The sequence below is a fragment of the Protopterus annectens genome, chromosome 10.part0 (genome assembly GCF_019279795.1).
Source record: "Protopterus annectens isolate FY-2018-M chromosome 10.part0, PAN1.0, whole genome shotgun sequence".
In the NCBI taxonomy this organism is placed as follows: domain Eukaryota; kingdom Metazoa; phylum Chordata; order Ceratodontiformes; family Protopteridae; genus Protopterus; species Protopterus annectens.
The window spans coordinates 83,889,480-83,914,092 of record NC_056744.1 but is presented as its reverse complement, the minus strand read 5'-3'; positions in this window follow the sequence as shown (position 1 = coordinate 83,914,092).

Genomic DNA, 24,613 nt, shown 5'->3' with positions numbered 1-24,613 from the left:
ATGAATGTCCTGACCTTGAGTCTTTACAGAATACTTGCACATGAAAGGCCCTTGTGATGTAACCTAACAGGTTACAACCTAATACAAACAGAATCTCCTGTCTTGAAGAAAATGGATAAGGATTACACAGAGTGCTGCTGTAAAGCAATATATGTGAACATGTAGTGATGCTATTGAAGTTTCTTGTTGTGCAGAATATAACAAATGAAGTCTATTGAAGCATTCCAGATGTGAAAGCACACCTAATATGACATGATGTCACAGAATGACCAATGAGCTAAAGCTTTGTACAAAAAGTCTTATGGCAAACACTGTTTTACACAACCACTAAACATCTTTCAACCATGCTACTCTGTCCACTTTAAGTCAGAGGAGGAGAAAAACTGGGACACAACAGGTGTTGCAGTGCAGAAAGCCATTGACTTAAGGTCCTGCATGGTGCAAACAGAAGATGTTTCCATAGCTAGACAGAATCAGAGGCATATTCAAACTGCTCCTAGGTTCATAGGTATATACTAGGCTAATGACCATTGAGACCTAGCCAAACATCTCAAAAGTACTCACCAAGTTTTGTGCCTCAGAGGTTATTTTATGGGGTATATGTAAACTAGGGTATGATTTACAGGCTGCATCTGTTCATTAAAGACATAGATGCTAAACGAGGAGTGAATTTATGATTTCCCATCCATTGGTCCAGGTTATGCTTGAATAGGATTAGAGAAAAACTCTGCTTCATATGGATGGCAAAACTGTTCCACAGAAGGGGAATACTCTGAGACACATACCTGTCCCACTAACATGTCCTATTTATATCACAAGCAAGGTTTAACTCCCTAGATCGAGTAGTTCTGATGCTACTGGTTTTGTGGATATACATCAGAGCAGGATCCAGGAATGACTTGTATGCCAGGTATAGATTACCATTCAGCAGTCTGTAGGATACAGAGTATATTGATAGGGCTTCGAGGCAATCTGCATAGGACATTTCATTAATGCCAACCATTTGAAATGTTGGCACCCACTAAAACAAGTCCTGAAACACAGAGACTGAATGGCCAAAAGAATGGACTTACAAATACTAAATCCAAGATGGCCATTTTTCAGAATATTCCTTTTTCTCTGAGGTATGGTGATCTCTGAGTTGTTGTATATAAATTCAGGGAGTGTAGGGTCCTGTCTTCATATCAGGGTGCACGGGGGTTTGCCTCTTTGCAGTAAAAAAGTTTGAAGATGAAGAGCGATCTTTAAGATTAACTCCTCTGGGTTTTCAGTTTTGTTTTGTTTTTTGACTTGTCGGTACTTGTTATTTTGAGTACTGAAATTTCAAAAGGGAGCCATTGTTAATGCCCTATATCCTTTTTTGGGGAACCTCCGTGAACATTCCAGTTGCTGCCGCATGTGCCTGATCAAGTACATACCAAAGGCCAAATACAGAGAAATAATGACCTCCTTGGACCAAGATGCCATGCCCTTACTTATAAGTTAAACAACATAGAATGGTTTCCTTACTACTTTAGACATATGTTGGTTGAAAGCCAGATTGCTATGTACATACATCTTCAAATCCCTGACTACTGGGTCTACCCTTAGGGGTGTGTTGTCAATGTGGTATTTCCTAGGTGTTATGTTCATGTTCGTGTTCGTACATGAATAAACGAGTCTTTGTGGGTTCTGTTTAAGTAGCTTTATTCTATACAAATACATCACTGTAGAGGCTTATTGACTATGACTAAGTAAATTATATACAAACTGACTACTGCGATCATACATGCTCACTCTCTGGCTGCTTCTACAAAATGGCACTAGTGATTGCACGTGCTTGGAATTTATACATGCACGCACAGCTTCACATGCTTCTTAAAGACATAGCACACACACATTACACTGATCTACATCTTCCGTCTTTGAGAAATAGATCATGCAATTTGTCATAAGATTATTTAGCATGCAGAAAACACAGATAATCTAAAGACATGCATTATACAATACTAAGTACACAGGTATATACAATCAAGTCCATGTTGCGGTGTATTTCACACTAGGCTTAGAAACTCATCCATATTGTGTGACATAACATTGGGAATCAGATTTAGCAACTAGGACAGTATCTGAAAAATGGTTGACCTGTGGAATGTTCAAATCACTTTCTGGAACAGAATCAGACTTTTGAGCACATTCTGGTCTGGAAACAATGTCTGACTTATTCTTTGATTTAGAGTTTGTATCATAGAAACAATGTTGTGATTGCTATGATGAGGATTCTGGTACAGGAAGAAGATGTCTGCGATTCCTTCTATACTCCACACCCTCTGAGCTTACCAAATAGGATTTCAGCTTGGCACAGATGCCTATAATCTGTCCTATTCAATCAAAACCTTTCACTGTCTGAATTCATACCATCTCTCCTTCCCTCAACGAACAAAGTAATCTGCTTGATCTGTCCTAACTAGATTTCTGGATATTACCCTTTTTCAACAATTGAGCCTTGATGGTTTCATTGCTCTTAGAGTTAGGTTGTAACAAATGATGAAATAGGTAGCGTAGTTCTACTTTGTCTGGAAATTAGTCTTTGAGCAGGTGAGCCAAGATTATCATCATGAGGTACTGTATGTTTCTGAGATTAAGTAGACTCAAGAATACATCGGTATTGTCACACTTTGACTTTTCAAGTAATTACTTTGCACTCTGTACTACTCATTCAGCTAGACCATTGGATTGAAGATTGTACAAAGTTCCATTCTCTTGCAAATTTCTGAAACAACTGGCTAGTAAATTGAGTACCATTGTCAGACTAAAGTTTGTGTGGACTACCATGAACTGAGAAATTACATTTTAACTTAGCGATAACACCTGTTGAGGTTAAGTTTGGTAGCAGATCAAGTTCAAACCAATTTGAGTAAGAGTCTACCAAAAACCAAATAGTGTTGATTGTTCCACTCAAATATATCAGCTGCTACAGTAGACCAAGGTAATTCAAGTAATGGATTTAGCTGAAGTGGTTCTCTTTGCAAATATGCTCTGGTTCTGTTACATACTGAAGAAGAAAGAACTCTATCAATGTCTTTTGATAATGAAGGCCAAAATACTAGTTCTCTTGCCCTTCTCTTAGTGGATAACAAACCTGGGTGACCATGATGCAAAATCTGAATATATTCTTGCTATAAGGAAGCAGGGCAACAATTTTAGGACCTTTGAAAATAATGCCATCTTCCATCACCAATTCAGCTCTGTAAAGGAAAATATGATTGCACCTCAGGTGATACACTAGATTGCGTTGATGGCCATCTGACATTGATGTAGTGGTTAAGCTTTTGCAAAACTGGATCAGTCGTAGTGTGATCTCTCAACTTATCAAGTCTAGTGGTGGAAAAATTATGCACTGACATTACATCAAAGACAAATGTTTCAGTATCAAGCTGTTCTGTTGTACTTCTAGGTGATCTGGATAAGGTATCAGCCAAATAGAGCAATTTACCTTTAGTATAGACCATTTTGAAATTGTACTTTTGCAACTTGAGCGTCATTCTTTGCAATCACGCTGGAGTGGAATGCATAGGCTTCTTTAGAATGGTAACTAGAGGCTGATGATCAGTTTCAATCTGAATAGCTCAACCATAAATATAAGTGTGAAACTTGGAACATGCGAAAACTATTGCCAAAAGCTCTTTCTCTATTTGAGCATTATGTATCTCAGTTTGAGTAAGTGTCCTAGATGCATAGGCTACTGGTCTGCCCTCTTGAAGAATAACTGCACCTAGACCAAATTTTGAAGCATCACAGGAAAGAACAACTGGTTTATTCACATAATAATACCTTAACGTAGGTGGGGTGGTAATTTTCTGCTTAAGGTCATCAAACACCTTCTGGTGATGTTGCAACCATGACCATACAACATTTTTGCATGTTAGCTCTCTCAAAGGTGCTGTCAGCTCACTGAAATCTGGTATAAACTTGCCTAAATAATTGACCATGTCCAGAAAACGCTGTAAACTTTGTACATTGTCTGGTGCTGACATCTCTAAAATAGTTGTTTGTTTGGTTGGGACAGGTCTTAAGCCTGTACGTGTAAACAAGTGTCCTACATAGATTGCTTCTGGAAGTCTGAATTTGTACTTCAGAGGATTGAGCTTCAAATGTACTTCACATGCTCTGTCTAGAACTTTCTTGAGGTTTTTGCCATGGTCTGCTTCACCATTGCCTCCAACTAAGAGATCATCTACTATTATGACACAAGGATAACCTGAAAAAATTTGTTCCATTGACGCTGAAAGACTTCACTTGCAGAACTTATTCCAAATGTCATTCTTAGGAATCTGTATTTGCCAAGCAGAGTACCAAAAGTAGTTAAAAATGAGGATTTGCGATCAAGCATCACTTGGAAAAATGAACTCTTTTCATCCAAAACAGAAAATACAGTGGCATTCGGTATTAGAGCTGCAATCTCCTCAACTGTATGCATTGGATGATATGGCCTTTTTAATGCTTTATTCAAATCTCTAGGATCAATGCATATTCTAATTTCATCTGATCCTTTCTTATGAGTGGCTACCATGGACGACACCCATTCAGTTGGTTCTGTGACTGGACAAATCACACCTTGCTGCACCATCTTATCCAACTGAGCTTTGACTTTATTTTGCATTGCTATTGGAAATTTTCTTGTTGGTCTGACTATTGGAGTGACTTCGGGATCCATCTTCATGGAATACACAACTGGAAGTTTGCCCAACTTGTCATCGAAAACATCAGCATACTCTAAGAAAATGGTTTCGGAAAGACTTGAACTTGGAACTGCACTCACATGATGAACTTCTTTTGCAAAAGAAAGCAGATTCTTTCTCAAACTGTCTTTGATACCCAGTAAAGATTGCACTGGTCTTCGGATTACTTAGAATAATAAGTTGTAACAGTTCTCAGCCAAATAACATGAAAGTGTTACTGAACCTTTCGTTTGAATTTCCTCATCTCCATAGGCAACAGGTCTCACACTGCCGGTCACATTGAGTTGTTTCTTAATTCTCACTGTTGCAAATGTGTCTGATATAACATTACACTTTGACCCAATGTCTACTTTAAGCTCTGTGGATTTTCCATTGATCCGAACTGTACAAAACACTTCACTCCTTGTTAATAAGTTTACTGCAGCAACTCTTTCTCCAAGTACTGAGACACCATCCACATAGAAAGCTGACTGTTTCAGCTCTACTTGATCAACTTGCTTCTTTGTGCAACCTTTCTTTACAACTGAGTGAGGCTTACTTGATTTGCAAAACTTCTGGAAATGGTTCCATTTTTTTACACTTGTGATATTGCTGACCATAAGCTAAACACTTCTCTCTTTTAGACTCATGATTTGCACCACAATTGTGACAGTTAGCAATAAAGCTAGACTTGGGTTTTGCTGACTCACATTTGTGTTGCACTGAGCTGGCAATGGATTTTGCACTTTTTCTGCAACATTCTAGAAAGCTTTGTACCTTCTTTGGTATCCCTGTGGCTGCCCTTTGCTTAGGCTTGTTTCTGTTTGCCACGTGCTGCATACTATCTACATTTGCAAGCATGTTCATATGTCTTTCTGTCATCTCATGGATCTGACAAATCTCTTTTGCTTTGCTTAATGTCAAATCACTGTCACCAAGTAAAATCTTTCTCACTGCAACACTATTAATACCACACAGGTCTGTCCTTTATCAGCTCATCTTTCAAATCACAAAACCGACACATTTTAACTTTGTTTCTCAAGTCAGTTATATAAGCTGCAATAATTTCCCCTGGTTTCTTATCTCTTGTGTAAAACAAATGCCTCTCTAATGTAGTGTTCATCTGGGGATTACACATTTCTCTGAACTTACACTTCAAGCACTCGGGGGTCTTCCCTTAATGCACAACAATATGGCGGTCTGCACCTTCACCTTCATACACTGCTGGTGCATTTACAAATGAACGTTCTCTTTCCATGGCCTCAGAGCATGCTAGATTTAGCAAAATAAATGCCTTGGCATGTGCCTCTTTATCTGCATAAGTTGCTTGTATGAAAATATCATACTCTTGTTCAAATATTCTCCAGTTCTCTGCACTATTCTGATCAAATACAAGTAGATGAGGTTTTTGAAATCTGTCTGCCATATTAACATATACCAGCGAAGGGTCTTGCAAATACGTACAAATATACACACACACATATGTGCATAAGTAATTGGCTTAAGCACAATTTGTTCAATGCTTTTGTGCTCTGTACTTATACTTTCTCTCTTTGCGCTTATAGGAATTGTGCAAATGAACATCCTTATAGTACTTTCAAATGTTGGGAGGGTGACCTAATGGTTAAGGTGTTTGCCTTACAAACACAAGGTGCAGGGTTTGAGTCTCACAAAGGATAATTGGCTAGGCTTAAAATGGCTCGCAATGGCAGTTAATTTAGTACTAACCTATGAAATAACTGCACTTTGCGAAATAAACTTCGCAGGCTTCTTGATGCTTTATTCTACTTTGTGAAATAGCTTTTCAAATTTCTCGATACTTTGCGAAATAGCCTTTTAGAGCTATCAATGCTTTAACAAAACTTTTCAGAACAGCTTTATAAACTTTTCAATACATTACAGAGCTTTGTGGGATAATTTCTCAGACTTTTGCGATGCTTTATGAAATTTTCGATTGATAAAGGGGGGGGGTGCTGAAATTATTTGCTTCAAAATTGGTAAAGGCAAAAATTCTAAAGTAGTCACTTGGAACTTTATCAATAAAGGCAGGAACGCTACAGTCATGTGCCATCATTTGTCAAAGTCATCACTTTAAGAAACATTCGAGAACTTTATGATGCAACTGAGCAATTTGTGAGCACTGCAATACTCTTGTAATCTTTTGTAAGAAACCCCTTTTTCAATGCAAGAAACATATCAAGCAACTGTACAATGTGAATCAATCGACTTCTGTTGCCCAAATTCAATATCTTTTGAAGTATCTGCACTTTGCAAATGGCTACATGCAATACACACTGAAATGTCCCCAAATTGGCAATACCTTGTTAGACAACTTTTTACAGTACAAGAAGCACTCTGTAATGGCAGCATTTTGCAAACAGACACACCCAGTACAAGAACTTTTCTTCAAATAACCTTGCTTTGACTGGATTACATAAGATAGTTGCACTTTGCATACAGTGAACTCTTTGAAACACATGTGCAGTAATAAGCACACACTTTAAGCACTTTTACACACTCTGAGATACTTCAAATAACTTTAATTATGCCCCTGATACAATATGGAGTCGTAGTTACAGTATGCCCAAACACAACATTTTGCCCAAACACAAGCAGTAGCCTTGTTTTATTTGTTGCTTACTGAGCTCTTTTTTCTTTCTTTATTCTATTCATTTTGCTCATTTAAGCCTTTTTTTGAGCCCAACATGCTTTCTTTCTGCTCATTTTACTCTAAACATGCCTAATTCTGCCTTAAACATTCTCATTTTGCCTTAAACATGCTAATTTTGTACTTTCTGTAGTTAACAAACGTTTTGTACTTTCCGCTTGCCTGATAATGTGGTTTGTGACCTTGAAATGCCCTTTCTTGCTTCTTTGTATTGAGTAAATAATTTGCATTATTTTTCATTACCTTTGATTCTTTCTGGTTGTTCGTACTGTTTTCTCTCAGTTTTACCTTCGCTGTCATCTTTACGTCTCATGGCTCCAAATGTTCTTCTCTTTCCCATCCTGGTGCTGACACCATGTCACTTTCGTGTTGGTACATGAATAAATGAGTCTTCGTGGGTTCTGTTTAAGCAGCTTTACTATATACAAACACATCAGAATAGAGGCTTATTGACTATGACTTAAGTAACGTATATGCAAACTAACTACTGCAATCATGCATGCTCACTCTCTGGCTGCTTCTACAAAATGGCACTAGGGGATTGCATGTGTCTGGAATTTATACGTGCATGCACAGCCTTGCATGCTTTTTAAAGACATAACACACACACGTTATACTCTGATCTACACTAGGGTAGCTGACTTCCCAAAGGGTACTATTACATATTTCTTGGCTTTGAGTTTTAAGCCTTGTCTTTGGCACCTGGCATTTGTCAGTGTTATTCCTTCCTGAAGGATGTTAGTGTCTTGGACAGACTCTATGACTGCTCCTAGTTTGCAAGCATCTGCAAACTTGATCTGCCAAAAGCCCTTAAAATTGACCTTGACTTCTGAGAGGCAAATGCCAAAAAGGAGTGGACCCAGCACAGAGCCCTGTGGGACTCTATTACTGACTTGCCACTTTGTGGAGGTGGTCTCCCCTATCCTAAGTTCCTGGGCCCTATCTGAGAGCCAGCTGACTACTGTGTAACAAAAGGTTATATGCCTAATTCCTTGAGTTTATTTACAATGCCTGAGTGGGTATTGTATCATCTGCCTTAGCCAGGTCAATGTGGGGAGTATGCACCATTTTGCCATCATCCATTGCCTTGGTCACCTTTTCAAAAAAGTCCACCTGGCTGAGTAGGCATGATCTGCCCTTGATGAAGCAAATCTGGGTTGGAGCCAGTGTCTGAAGGTTTCCTATGTCACAACTATTCATTTCCATGATAATTCTTCCCCTGACTTTGCATAATAAACTAGTCAGACTTACTTATGGGTCTGTAGCTCCCAGGGTCCATTGGATGAACCCACTCCTGATGACTTCCACATTGTAAGCAGTGCCCCAGAGGATAAACCAGAAGTGTTTCAGTCAAAAAATAACCAGGTCCTCATTGAATAACAGTGTTCCTGTTCCTTGAAAAGTGTTATCACAACCCAGTATGTAAGACAAGGGAGAAAGTTCAAGACTGACAGTATGCAAAAATAGAATGTATGTTACACAACTGAGTGTAACTGTTCCTGATCCTACTGAAACTGTTTGTCAAAAAGTTTCCTTCCATGGGTTTCAGTTCCATATCCTGCACTGGTCAAGAATGTATATCCTGTAATGCATTGTTTGTATCTAAAGCCTAAGCCACTGCGTTAGTGATAATTTTGTACAGAATAAAGGCTTTATCTGTTTGGTTACAATGCTGGTGTTTCCTGACATTAATGATACTACAAGCAGGCATGTCAGGGTACCCAGAGGTGTGCAGCATGACAGAAATGAAAGGTACCACCTGAATAGCTGGCATGGAACAGCAGCAAATACCAAATAAAATATCTAGATATATGCAAACAGCAGTACTCACATCTTCTTACATCAACTGATGTCCTCAATTATTTCAAGTCTATTTTTGCCCAACATAGGATAGTTGGTAGCTACCTGGCAGTGTAAACCTTGGATTTAGCTGATTGTCACTGTTAAAGTGACACTATCTATAGCAGTTACTATAGCAGTTACATAACTGCACATCTACAGATGTTAAAGTATGGAACGTCAGCATATGGGTGATTTTGGGCAGTCATGATACCTCCACAAATGCACTTTGGCAGATAGAAAACCTCCTGATGGCAACTCTCTGAATGAACCAAAATTATTAGAACATCCAACAACTTCACTAAACCTAGTTCTACATCTGGCAAGCTCCAGAGTTTCCCTCCATCCCAGCTCACCACTATATATATATATATATATATATATATATATATATATATATATATAAGGTCGGCACAGCCTCAGAGGTAAGGGACTACTTGGCTTTCAAGCAAAGCCAATTAGGAACCTGGGCTTTCATGGAGCTGCTACATTGGCATTTATTGGGGAATGTGCTTTAACTGAGTTTTCTGGAACCCATGTTGTTAAGCAGATGATGGCACCACAAACTATACCTACATGTAATTCATGCACCATCCATTAATAACCTGCTCATTTCAGAATGCTAGCATTTATATCACTGCAGTACATGTTTCATTGGAAAAAAATCCTGTTAGCATTTCTACCACACAGAGGAAACAGAGCACTCTTTAAGATATTCTTCAAGCTCAGATTCAGTTTTAGTTGCTTTTAATCAATGTACTATAAGCAACATCACAGGACATCCTTAATGAAGAGTGCATTTCAACTCAGGAATCCCAGAGGACTACAAGACTGCATATCACAGAGGCTATAGAAATTAAATATGAAATGTCCCTTGTTTATTAGAGGAATTATGTACCTCTCTTTGAGCTTTGTGACCCCCAAATGTGAGGATTTCTGCCTGAGTGACAGGAATTTGACAAAAGAGTGAAAGATGGATGGGAAAGGTCTACCCATGGTAGCATATAGGGTAGGCTACTGTTATTCTGTCTAATAAAATGAGAGCCTATTAATGTAGAAAGGCTATAGGAAGGTCAAACATGTTAGTGGAGTGCATAACATATGGCATAGACAGAGGAAAGAGACAGAAACACAAGAATATAGTGTAAAAGCAGTTTAATCCACAAAAACGTTAAGCGCTTTCACTCACTAAGTGTGAGCTTCCTCAGAACGTTCAAACAGCTGTTTCAAAAAAGGTAGGTTTGTTTTTGACGCCAATAAGGAAATTTAAACTTTTTTGAAACAGCTGTTTGAACGTTCTGAGGAAGCTCACGCTTAGTGAGTGAAAGTGCTTTTACACTATATTCTTGTGTGTAGAAGTTTATTTTACCTCTACAAAGGTTTTTTGGCTGACAGTGGTGAGTGGATAAGCGAGCACAGTGGCGTTTGGTATCGCGGGGGCTTTGCACATTTGAGTTAACCGAACGCCTCATTCAGTTGTTGAGTTTGACTTTTTGGGTAAATTTCACTTACTGGTTAGAACCTGAAAGAAATCATCCTCAAAAGATGAGGAGAAAACACTGGCCAAGAAGAATCCTGCAGCTGTTTAGCAAAAAGCAGTTCAAGCTCCAGCTTTGGTGCAAGGGATGACTTCAAGTAATATAGAAGAAGAAAATAAGTCAAATGTGCTAAGAGCTGATTAACATAAATGAAACCTGAAGGAGTATATCAATTCAAATAACAAAAGGCTGGAAAAAGCTTTAAACAGATATATAGAGAGCTGATGTAACTGCAAAAGTCATTCTGGAGCACTAAAGCTTGTAGCACAACAGCTCACGCAGAAGAAATAGAAGGGTTTTTGCCAGGCTTGGGAAGCCTATAACAAGGACAATAACCAGAGATACTATAGAGGTGATAGAAATATTTTGGAAATTTTATGGAAATCTGTATAAATCAGAGAAATGTGGAAATCAAGAAAATGTACAAATGGAAATGTTTATGGAAGAATTAAATATGCCAAGGTTAGATGTAGATGAAACTCAATCACTAACAGTTAGATAGGAGGAGATGAGATAAAAATGGTGATATATAACCAATCTACAGGAAAGTCTCCAGGAATAGGTGGTATTCATGTGGATGTTTGGAAACTAGGAGGGTAAAAAAGGGATAAATATCTGGGAGATTTTGTTTAACAGTATTTTAAAAGGAAGAGAAGCACCATCCTCCTGGAAGAAAGCTCTGGTGGCTGCAATACCTAAAGATGGCAGATAACCATCAAATCCAGCTTCATATAGGCCCATTTCAATTCTAAGCCATAAATATAGGATCATAGGAGGTTACTAGGCTAATGGCCCTAGGGCCTTTACAAGCCTGACCACGTACAAACCTTGTTCCCAAGAATATCAATGTATTAAGCAGAACTAAGCCAACAACTACTGGCTCTGTCCAAGAGGGACACAGGTGAAACTCCCGGGGTGAATTTGCGGTTTCTCATCCAGTCATCCAAATTATGCTTAAATAGGGTCAACAAGGGTCTCTGCTTCGCATGAATTGGAAGTTTGTTCCAGAGGAGAGGTAACTTCTGTAAGACGTATCTGTCTCTCTAGCAAGTCCTGTTGATGTCACATACTAGGTTGAGTTCCCTAGAGTGACTGCATCTTATACCATTTGATTTACAAATGTGCAGCATTTTCATTAGAGAAGAATCTGAGATTGTTTTATATGCAAAGCAGAGGTCACCTCTGAGTAGTCTGTAAGACACAGAGTATAGTAAAAGTGATTTCAGTCTGTCAACATATGACATATGCTGAAGGCCATGAATATTCTTTGCAAGAAACCTTTGAATTCTTTTTAGTTGCTGCAGGTGCCTGGTAAGGTACATACCAAAGGTTGGATTGTACTGTATTATTGGCCTGATGACTGAAGAGGACAGGGGGTTTATAACCTCTTTTGTTCTGAATGGAATGCCCTTACCTGTAAGGTGGGTGACGTAGAAAGCCTTTCTTACCACTGTGGAGACGTGGTGGTTAAAGAATAAGTTGCTGTCAACCTGTGTGCCCAAATCTCTCACCACTGATTGCATGCTTAGGGTGCAGTTACTAATGTGGTAATCTTCAGGGATGTCTCCCTTGCCAAAGGGGATGATAATGCATTTTTTTGGACTGAGTTTTAACCCATGATTTTAGCACCAGTCATTTGTCTAAGTCCCGGTTGTAGGATGTTGACATTGTTTGGGGACTCGATGACTGCACCCAGTTTGTAAGCATCAGCAAACTTTGCCAGCCATAGACCTTTTGTTTTAGCCTATACATTTGAGAAGTAGATTACAAACAATAGGGGCCCCAGCACTGATCCCTGTGGAACATCACTGATTACAGGTCTGCTGGTGGATGTAGAGTCACCTATTTTGACTGTATGCGTTCTATCGGTAAGCCAGTTTGCAATCCACCTGACAATATACAGGTTGTTCTCCAGCTGGGTGAGTTTATCAATGATGCCTGAGTGGGGAATAGTGTCAAAGGCCTTGGCCAAGTCCAGGTAGGTTACGTGCACAGATTTACCTTCGTCCTGGGCTTTGGTGACTGTCTCAGAGAAGTCCACCAAGTTCAAGAGACAAGATCTCCCTTTAACAAAGCCAAACTGTGTTGGGTCAAGCATTTGGAGGTCTCTTATATCTTTGTTGATAAGATCCATGATTATTCTTTCCATAGCCTTGCAGATTAGGCTGGACAGGCTTATGGGTCTGTAGTTCCCAGAGTCTGTGGAGGCACCTCCTTTATGTAGTGGGATGACGGTTGCTGTTTTCCATTTAGCTGGTACAAACCCAGTGCTTAGACTGTGGTTAAAAACAGTACACAGTGGAGCAGCTAGTTCCTGTTTAGTCCTGTCCATTTAGAATGCAGCATGGGATATTATCAGGTCCCATAGAGGCTGTGTTTTTAGCTTTAGCGAGAGCGTTTATGATCTGCTCCTTGGAGATACTAGGTGGAGAGCTGGTGGTAGCAATGCTTTGGGGGATATGTGGCAGGGACATGGGGGAGAAGTTGTCACTGAACCTGTCAGCTAGAAGGTTGGCTATTTCTGCAGGTTCAGCATATAGGATGCCATTAACAACCAGTTCTGTGTAGATCTGGGTTTTTCCTTTAAGGTTTCTGACATAGCTTCCAATTCAGAAACCATTTTGTCCTGCTCTTGGACAGCAATTGCTTTCTCTTATTGCATAAGCTGCTAATGGCGGATATCCACCAGGCAGGTTTGTTCTTTCCTGAGGATCTTGTTTTGGTCCTATCAGGTATGGCTGAGTCAATACATTTGTATAGATGCTTATACAAGGCATTGCTGTAAATCCCAGTATTGTCCATGCCATCAGTGAGGGCAGGGGCTATGAAGCTATTAATGCCATCACGTATTAGGTTGCAATTGGCTTTGGAGAAGTTTTTTAGTTGAGTTGCTGATAATGGTGGGGGGAGGTGTCAGATGTTATTGTTACTTCTAATGAGACTGCTTTACGATCAGATCTCACTAGGGAGGGCCACATACATAGGGTGGTGCAACAATCACCCATGATAGCGAGCACCAGATTCAGAATGTTTGGGCCCACTTGTGGGAGTATCAACCAACTTGTCCAGGGCATTGGAGTTTAAGTCCAAGAACCTTTGGGCAAGTGTGTTAGTACACACATAATTTAACCAATCTATGGATGGGTAGTTTAAGTCACCTAAAATCAGGGTGTTTGGTTGTATCTTTAGCGATTCAAGTAGATCCAAGTATACGGTGTGGGTATCCTGGTTCATGGAAGGGGTTCTATGACTGGCAATAACTTGGAGAGGAGTCTTACCTACAGTCAATTAGACCTGGATTAGTTCAGGGGAATAATTTTGTTTAACCAATCTAGAGGTGTATTTATCTTTGATGAATATTGATACTCTGCCTCCTTTAGCTCTTGCAATTTCAGTTTGTGGTCTGAATGTGTGAAAGGCATTATAACCCAGTATGGCTGGGGTGCTTTTCTTATCCTTAAACCAAGTCTCTGTGACTGCACAGATGTCAGCATCTTCTAAAGGGAGGGTTGCTTCCAGTGAGTGCAGTTTTATGTTTAGACTCCTAGCGTTTAGCAGAATAACCTTGAGGGTGCTTTTTGAAGATATTTTTACATTGGGAATTTTGCTGTTGTGACATTGCCTAAAAAGGCACTATGGGGAGGCACGAGCCTTAGCCAGTAACCAAAATCCCAGAGGTGACAGATGAAGACCATCTCTGGCAATGCAGCATGGTCTATCTAACGTGTCACCCCAAGCTAACAGGTACTGAATCCCCTTAGAATGACACAGGAAACTAAGCCAATTGTTGAAGTCTATCATTTTTGCTTATATTGTGGTATTATCTTAGGTAAAGGTAGTATGCTGCTCAAGGCCAGGGACATACCTGCCTGAGACACATATTCAGAAAGCTCAGACATGTCTCTCTTCATATAGTCCAGTGAGCTACATCTCAAGTCATTCACACCAACATGACCTATGACAGAGTCATAATGGTACTTGTTGCGGAGAGACTTGAGTGTGTGTGTGTGTGTGTGTGTGTGTGTGTGTGTGTGTGTGATCTGGTGGATCCTGGTACCTGACAAACAGCTGACAGTAACCTTTTCCTTGTCCAGCCTGGTGAGTGGAACATCTATGTGTCTCACCATGGAGTCACCTATGACCAAAATATTTGGTTTAGATGTACTTTGCCTTAGAGCCTTGTTCGGTGAGACACTTAAACTTGTGATTTTATGTATATTCAGTGATGTAGGTACTCTACTAGGTGTAGCATGTTTGTATTTTGGAGGTCTCTGGTGTTTAGGTAAATTTTTGGTGAGTACCTCTGCACATGATGGCTTATGTGTTAACAGCATGGTTTGCGCAGGAGGTGTAATATGTGGGCTGACAACCTGTTCAGTGTCACTGTTCTGTGAATGAGAGAACAAAGATTCTAAATTTTTAGTGTAGATTCATCTGCCACAAATTGAGCTTGAGCGGTTTAGGAGCAGTGGGTTGTCGGTGTACATGAGGCAATTACTACACTGCCTCAGGATACCCGTGTCAATCAGGCTGGCAGGAGAAATGGAGGAGAGATGACCATCCATAATACCAGGTGTAAATGTGTTTACTTTAATGAGGAAGGATGTGGTTCAGTTGGGGGCTTAATGCTCAGTCTATACTATTGGGGCTCTCAAAGGCTATGAGACTATTAGAGATTAGAAGATTTCAGTTAAAATGGCAAATGCTGTAGAAAGTCCAGCTGAGGTGCCGTCCAAACAGCTAAGCACAATTTAAGGGACTCCTCAGTTGGAGCATGGGCAGTTTCTAAGGGAAAATAAATCTACTTTAGCATGTATAACCACCAATGGTTACCTCCATTGCATGGTGCTGCGCGAAGGTGAGCTATATGCAAACAGATGCTTCTGATTGCTTAGATGAAGAGAAAACGAGCCAAACGAAAACCAATAAAACAAAAACAAACTGGATCCTTAGCCCAGGAACAAACCAGTCAAGCAGGAAAGTAGCTTAACGCAATTTTATTAAATTAAAAACAAATGCGTTTTCGCTGCTGAACCTTCAGCTGCTTCTTCAGAGCAAGTAGTAGCAAAACGCGCCAAATTTTAAAAAGAATATTTAAATAGTGTTGTCATAATGACATCACAATGTACAAAGCAAGAACATTCCTTAAATAAACTTTTTATTTTTTACTTGTGATGAAACATTTTATCTTTATTTTTGTTTCAGATTCGTTCTGATTTCATAGTTTTTTTACACATACAGTTTCTATATGTATGGCTGCTGGTGTTATGCATCGTGTTTCTTTAAGGAATGTTCTTGCTTTGTATATTGTGATGTCATTATGACACCACTATTTAAATATTCTTTTTAAAATTTGGCGCGTTTTGCTACTACTTGCTCTGAAGAAGCAGCTGAAGGTTCAGCAGCGAAAATGCATTTGTTTTTAATTTAATAAAATTGCGTTAAGCTACTTTCCTGCTCGACTGGTTTGTTCCTGGGCTAAGGATCCAGTTTGTTTTTGTTTTATTGGTTTTCGTTTGGCTCGTTTTCTCTTGGTTTGATATATGGATACTGGAACTCCTGTTCACCCTGGCACTACTAACTTACCTTTAGGAAATGGTCCTAATGACGGTAACGACAGTTTTGAAATCCCGTCAATTTTGATGTCGCTCTCACAATGGCTTGATGTTTTGAACTCTCGTTTGGATTACCTTGACCGTAAAGATAACCACAGAGTGACTACAATTATCCCTGGCACTTTGCAACAATTACACCAGCTCAACAATACTTGTTCGCAATCTCTTCCAGCTGGACAACCCGTGGAGCCTATGGGTTTATCAGATGTCAATATTTTACAAGCTGAAGCTGACGGCCCCGTTAGGAGTGGGATTCACTTACCACAACATAATGGGAATAATAACCTGTCTCCTAACTTGACACTTAGTGGTATTCCTTTGCTGGCTGATTGGATTGTGAATTTAGAGGCCTTTAAGTTTGCACAGTGCCCTACTGGGGCACAAGCGACTGGCGATTCTTCTGGCTTACAAGGTACTTTGTCCACATTAACTGATAATTTGAAAACATTTGATAACAAATTATTGAAAATTAAAAAGTTTCAACTAGAGGTAGCTTACTTACAACAATGCTTGAATGAGAACATTGTCCCTAAGGGGTTAAGAAATAATTTTTCACCTACAGGGTTGTTATCAGAACTAGCTTTTCTTATTGACTTGACAGCTTTATTTGAGAGACAAGGAGCTCATTTAATGGAACTTATGATAAAGCACTATTCAAACGCTATTACAAGCTTGTTATCTGAAATCACAATTTTGGACAACGCTATCAAAATGGACATAGATTTTGTCCATTACAAGTATGACTACAATCGTATTTTTGTCAGTATTGATGCACTCCTTGTTAAACTAAAAGTGAATAAAACTAAAAAACTTGTTAGGGACAGACTTGCGTACCAACATTTTAATGCTTATCCTAAACTTAAGGATAGACCCAGTATGGCTACTCCGGTAGCTAGTAACCATAATACATCTAATACACAGCAGATTTCTGAGACATTTGAAGTAATTGATGAGGAAATAGATGGTGAATCAACACATGGTCCTAGGCGTAGTAACAGAATTAAATCTTCTTATAACAACAACGCACCATCTTACCCTAATAGATTTGGTAACAACAGGAATAATAATTTTTTAGGGAATCAGAACAACTCCCAGTCTCAGAAAGGGAACAGGAAGCGCTACAATTGACTGAAATAGAGGACCATCCAACTGCTTTGGGGTGTGCCTCTAAACCCCCTACTGTCCTCACTAACAAGAAAGGGGATTTTCACGTTTATAATTTCTCAAGTGCTGTGTTGGATGATGATTTAGTTGAGCTTCTCTCGCTGGGTTATACTTTTGTCCCTACTAATTATTGCAATTTAGCTAGAACAATGATTGACTTTAAATGTTTTGTCTGCAAACTTAATTTAAAGCTGCTGTTTAACAACCCTTGTACCACTGATGACACTCGTTTAAAACTTTCGAGTGTGTTCAATCCACCCTTACATCCTGGTTTGAATACTTTTGAAAGCATTTGTGAATTAGACTTTAGACACCTGGCTTCTTCCAACAATAAGATGGCCTCTACAGTTCAGAATTTTAACATCACTAAGGAACAAGCTTGGGCTTTGGACAACTTGAGTAAATCACCAGTTAGGGTCATCAAACCTGATAAAGGTGGCGGCCTGGTGGTTTTTGACAAATCAGAATATAACGAAAGAATGTCTGTAGTGCTCAATTCTCCAGCCTACTCTGTTTCGTCCCTTAATGAAATGAATGTTACATACAAAAGAATTAGAGGCTATTTAAGGGACTTGTTTTTGACTGGTAAAATAGACTTAGACACTTATAATTTCTTGGACATTAATTTTCCAAAAACACCTGTAATGTTCGGAATCCCTAAGATTCACAAAGACCTGGTGAATCCACCTATGAGAGCTTTAGTAGATGGTAGATCTTCTATGACACATCCTGCTGCAGCTTGATTGACACCATCCTCTCAAAGTATCTTAAATCCATCCCTGGGATTTGTAAGGATTCCTGGATGTTTCTCAGCAACATCAATGCAACTGACTTTAGCCACACTTTGAATTTCTTGACCACTGACGTGGTCGATCTTTATACGTCCATTCCACATCAAGAAGCAATAGAATGGACTAGTAGCCTATTGAAGGAACTGAATGCTTCACGTAAAGAGATTGATGTTGTCTCAGAACTATTGGACATTGTCCTTAGTTCTAATTTCTTTATCTTTGACAACCAATTTTTCTTACAAAAACATGGCATCGCCATGGGGTCTCCATGTGGAGCGAGTGTAGCTAACTTTTTCATGGCTTATTGGGAGAAACATTTTCTCCTTAACCATCTTGTATTTAAAGATTCGATCAAGTTCTACACTCGCTACCTTGATGATATTTTCATCCTTCTCCGTGGTGATGACCATCTTGCTAACCAACTAGTAGAGTTTATGAACTCTACTACTGATTTTCTCAAATTCACTCATCAATTTTCTTCACTGGCTATCGACTACTTGGACGTGAAGTTAGAAAATAACACCTTCCTTAACTCATTCCATTCTTTCATCTTCCGGAAACCGACTTATTGCAACTCTTTTTTGCATTTTAGTAGTCAACATCCTTATAAACAAAGACGGTCAATTGTAAAAGGTCAGCTTGTCAGAGCAGCACAGATGTGTAGCTCTCTGGATGTCTTTCATAAGGAATGTTCTTTTTTGAAAAACTTATTTATCAACCGGGGTTATCCGTCTGGCTTGATTGATGACCTTATTGAGGAAATTGTCCAAAAGAGGCTGGTTGGTTTTTATAAACCACTTCTCCATCATGATGGGTCTTCCCTGCCTGGTCTTATTCCAATTGAACATTCTATGGATGACCCCTCTGCCTCTACTGATATTACTGTACCAGAAACATCTACTTTTGATTTTACAGACAACTTTAAGATGAGTTTCATTAGAACTTTTAATAGAAATTCTAAATATATTTGGCAGATTATCTGCAAAAATTGACAACTTATTTCGGACAACCCCTTTTTGTTGGAAAAACTTGGTCCTAGACCTGTTGTCATTTATAAAAGAGGCAATAACTTAAAAGAGTTATTACAATGGAACAGCGCAGCTGGTTCTTTCTCTAGGCTAAAAGGCACATTTACTTGTGGAGCATGTAATTGGTGTTATTATTGACAACAGGTAGTTCTGTCCCTGTTAGAAATAGAAAGTATGACATCCATTATAACATCAATTGTAACACTAAGTCCATAGTCTACGTAGCTCTGTGTGACTGCTGTGAAGCTTTTTACGTTGGTAAGACTGATCGCAAATTCAAAGAGCGTATTTACCAACATATTTACTCTATCAGGAATAACAAAATGGATAATGCGCTGGCCAAACATATTTCGAGTGCACCAGGTCATAGTTTCCATTTCATGGCAATTGACCATGTTCCACCTAACATCAGGGGAGGACCTACTTCTCTCCTTCTGGAGAATAGAGAGTTAGAATGGCAGCTTAAATTGAATGCTTTTTCTTTTCCCGACCTGAATGAAAGCTGCAATATTGCTTGCGTTTTAAAACTTAAAAGCTATTTGAGATAATCATTTTGGTTTAAAACCATAATATAGCATATATTATTTAATTTTTATACTTAATTTTCTATTTTCTTAAGTCTTAATTCTTAGAAGATTTAATTCATTCATGCTACTTTTAACTAAGTTTATATTTACAATTATATTACACTTTTTATTTTTTACTTGTGATGAAACATTTTATCTATATTTTTGTTTCAGATTCGTTCTGATTTCATAGTTTTTTTACACACACAGTTTCTATATGTATGGCTGCTGGTGTTATGCATCGTGTTTCTTTAAGGAATGTTCTTGCTTTGTATATTGTGATGTCATTATGACAACAATATTTAAATATTCTTTTTAAAATTTGGCACGTTTTGCTACTACTTGCTCTGAAGAAGCAGCTGAAGGTTCAGCAGTGAAAACGCATTTGTTTTTAATTTAATAAAATTGCGTTGAGCTACTTTCCTGCTTGACTGGTTTGTTCCTGGGCTAAGGATCCAGTTTGTTTTTGTTTTATTTGCTTAGATGAAGATAGTGGAATAGTGGCTGGTCACCAAACTTTGTGGAGCTGCGTTAAAACAAGTGCAAACCCTCACAAATGCAGGGCTTATGTAGCAACTGTGAGAACCCTTTTTTAAAACAATTTAACCAATTTTCAAATAAGCTGACCAATGGAAATGCTTAGTACTGAGCCTTATTCCAACAATCCCCAACGAAGATGAGTTCTTTGCTACACTTGTCTGCCACAAGGTTGCAGTGGGCCATCTTAATGTTAGATGACCGGTTTTAGTGCTCAGATAATGCCAAACAGTGTAGATTCAGTAAATCTGAATCTAGACTATGCTATAAAATGCAAAAGTACTAGAAAATACAAAGTGCAGGAAAAACAGTCTCAAACAGCAAACAGTTGAAACAGCGAAACAGAAAAAGTTAAATAGTTAAAAACTGTTAAAATTAGGTGTCAATTCAGTAATACACAATTTAAAAGTGCAGTACACTGAATAAAAATACTTATTTTTTTCTGTAGATTTCAAAGGATGCCTTGGATTTCATTTGGATTCACTGCAGAGATCAGAGAGAGCACACCAATCCTAGAGCAGCTCCTGTAAACTGAGCACAGGCCCTTGTAAACATTCTGCCTAAATACAAGCTAAGTTAAGCAATTTTCAAACAAGTTGGCCAATGGAAATCTTCAGTACTGAGCCTAATTCCAACAAGCTCAAACTCAGATGGATCCTTGCTACACTCTTATGCCACTGGGGTGCAGGGGCCCTCTTAATGTAAGATGGTTGGTTTTAGTACTCAGATAATGCCAAACTGTCTAGATTCAGTAAATCTGAATCTAGCCTATGATATAAAATACACAAGTACTAGAAAATACAAAGTGCTGGAAAAAAGGTCTCAAACAGTAAACAGTCGAAACAATGAAACAGCAAAACAGTTTAAAATAGATGGCAATTCAGTAATACACAGTTTAAAAGTGCAGTACAGTGAATAAAAGCACTTATTTTTCTGTATTTTTCAAAGGATGCCTTGGAATCCATTTAGATTCACTCAGAAGATCAGAGAAAACACACCACTCCTAGAGACGTTCCTGTAAACTGAGCATAAATTGTTTATGCCTATAATGGCTAAATGAATGGCAAAGATAATGCCAAAATTGATAGATATGGATCAGTGTGGTACTGTGGTGGGGAGGCAAACATTTGACGACATAAACAGAATAATGATGGTTCAGAGGGAAGCAGAATGTAAGAAAACACCACTGTTGTTGGTGGGTCTTGATGCATTGAAAGCATTCAACAGAGTAAACTGGGATTTTATGAGTAGGGTTATGGAAGCATTTGCATTCCCTAAGAAAATAATAAGGTTAATTAGGAGGATATATGAGGGATCTGAGGTGAAAATCAAAGTGGGAGATGGTTTCTCTCTGATACGTTCTGTTTGAATAGAGGAACCAGGCAGAGGTGTCCTCTTTCCCCTTTTTTATTTGCATTATATTTAGAATTATTGTCAAGGAAAATAAGAGACTCAGAAATTCATAAATATAATTGTTATGGTAATCAAGAAAAGCTGGCTTTATTTGCAGATGATATTATTTTGTACCTGATAAAATCAGAAAAGGCTGGATATTTCAGTGTTGTGGAACATTCTGAGTCAGTTTCAAGTCTTATCAGGATACAAAATTAATAAAGATAAAACAAAGGCAATAGCTGTGAACTATATACCCACACACAAATTGGTTCAGCAATATCCATACTTATGGGGACATGATAAAATGAAGTACTTAGGAGTATCGGTTAAAAGGGATTATGTTGTGGCAGCTAGGGATATGTGGTAACAGACTAAACTAAAGATAATACAAAAACTGAGAAATTGGAAGCTCTGTCTTATGGATAAAAATAGCAAGATATAAGCACTGAAAATGTTTTAGTTTCTTTAGTTTTATACATAGGTCAGACATAGGGGGATTCAGTAATCCTCCATGTAAGACTAACTAAATCTTACATGGAAACGGCAGCCTAAGAGTATGACGTCAGCTCGCCATGCATATTCAATTCATGAGGGTGCACTGACTCAACTCTAAGGCTAACACGGACCATGTAGGAGTGCAGGGGGCGTGTCAGACTGCCAAGCAGTCCAAATATCCACACCCCTGCAAGTGCCTGAATTTGCAAATGTCAGCAGATATGAGTGAGTCCGCTCAAATGTGTATACCCCCAACACTACACTCCCCCACATTCAAACCCCTGTACAAATGAAATAAAATGTAAAACATTTTTTTTTATTATTCCTGATATAGCTCTCCGTATTTGCAAGTGTGTGTGTGGGTGTGCCCATTGCTTAGCTACAGTTAGCAGTTTAGACATCAAAGAGGATAATAAACCACTTATATGCAAATTAAGCCAAATAGCAATAGTGTAGTGGTAGAGCCTTCGCACAAAGAGGAGGCATTCCCGGTTCGAGTCCCACCACTCCCCTTTCCATTTTCTGTAGGAAATCTGTGCATAAAAATAATTCCTGACATTTACTTTTTAAATTTTATTAAAATGCATTGAAATGGCCTATGTAGTAGTGAACAATATTTTAAATATATATATATATATAAGAAGGTGAAACAGTCATGCATACTAATGAATGCATAAGTAACCTATCTTAAGCAATGTGAAGCACTGCTAAGCAACGTTTACCAGCATTAAGCACATTTAAGAATAATTGCCCATAGCTAAGCACAGCTTTAACTAGCGCAATGGCTTTGCGCGTAGCTGCGCATCGCGCCAACTCACTCAACAAAACATGTTTGCGCGGAGCTGTGCACAGCGCTAACTAGCGCAACGTCGGGCAACGTAGAGCAATGTTGGGCAAAGGTGACCAAAGTCGGCTAAACATAGCCATACCTCCTAGCTGGTCAGGCCAGTAGTAAAATAAAAAGCAATGACAGGTTTCAAACCTGGGATACTGTGCACCATAATCACAGTACTGAACCTCTAAGCCATGACAGCTTTTGCTGTTCATGCACTGTCAACATACATATACATATTAATGAAAGTTTACTCAGGGTTAAGCAGGTGTGCACTCAGCTGAGAATTTTCAAAACTGGCCAATCACAAATAAGTGCAGGAAATGAGGCATATTTAAGCTCCATAGGCAGGAATAATCGCCATAACTGGTTGTAGCTCCCATCTGCAGTCAGAATGGCCAATGCAGGAGAGGGCTCTCATTTTCAAGCGCAACGGTGGGGCATTGAGGAGTCAAAACTGATGGTTTGGCTCCTTGTCCTTCATCATGATGCAAGATTCCTGCAGGGCCAGTTCCAAGGCACGGAGTACAAAGCGGAAGCTTGGAACCGTCTAACACATGATCTCACCAGTGTCACAGGTGTCTCTCGGACTGGTGAGCAGGTCAGACACCACCATGTAGACCTGTAGAGACGGAAGCAGGACCAACTGAACCAGTGGATACACGAGGCCAGTGGAAATGACAATGCCCCACTACTGAGTAGGTAGCCATGGAATGGAGTATGTGAGAATTGCTATTGTAGTCTATATAATAGACAGGTATGTCTCAATATCCCTTCATTTACTTCACAGCTGCAGGTGTCCATGCTGCGAATCAGCAAGCCTATGTAGATAGGCTGCTAAGGCTGCACCACCAGGCAGGTTAGTAATTATTCTGCATGTATTGTTATATAAAATAAGTAAGAGAGCCTGAAAAAAATGTTGTAGCCCAAGAATAAAGGCATAATAAGCCCTGAATAATTTCTCTGCATGTACTGTTATATAAAATAAGTGAGAGAGCCTGAAAAAGAGTGTTGTAACCCATTAATAAAGGTATAATATGTCTTGAATAAGTCCTCTGCATGCACTGTAATATCAAATAAATGAGAGAGCCTCCAGAAAAGTGTGTAATGTAATTAATAATGGTATAATTCCTGGAGTGTGTCTGTGTCACTTACTTCAAAATGTTGTTGTACTCTTGCATTATATAAATAGTACTGTTGTATTAAGCGTTGTCAACCCACACTTGGCCAGGCCCATGTAAAGTGGATGAAGGGAGTGCCAGTAGCTGGGAAGCATATAAACAGTCCTCAACTGTTGGTTAATGGCTGGCATGCATAGGTAAATCTGGCACATGGGTAGCTTGTTAATGTGTTCCCCAGAAATGTCAGTGTGCTGCCAGAAATGTAGGGGGCTGTAGAAATATAACCGATAATGTCACCTGAACACATCCAGATATGTAGATATA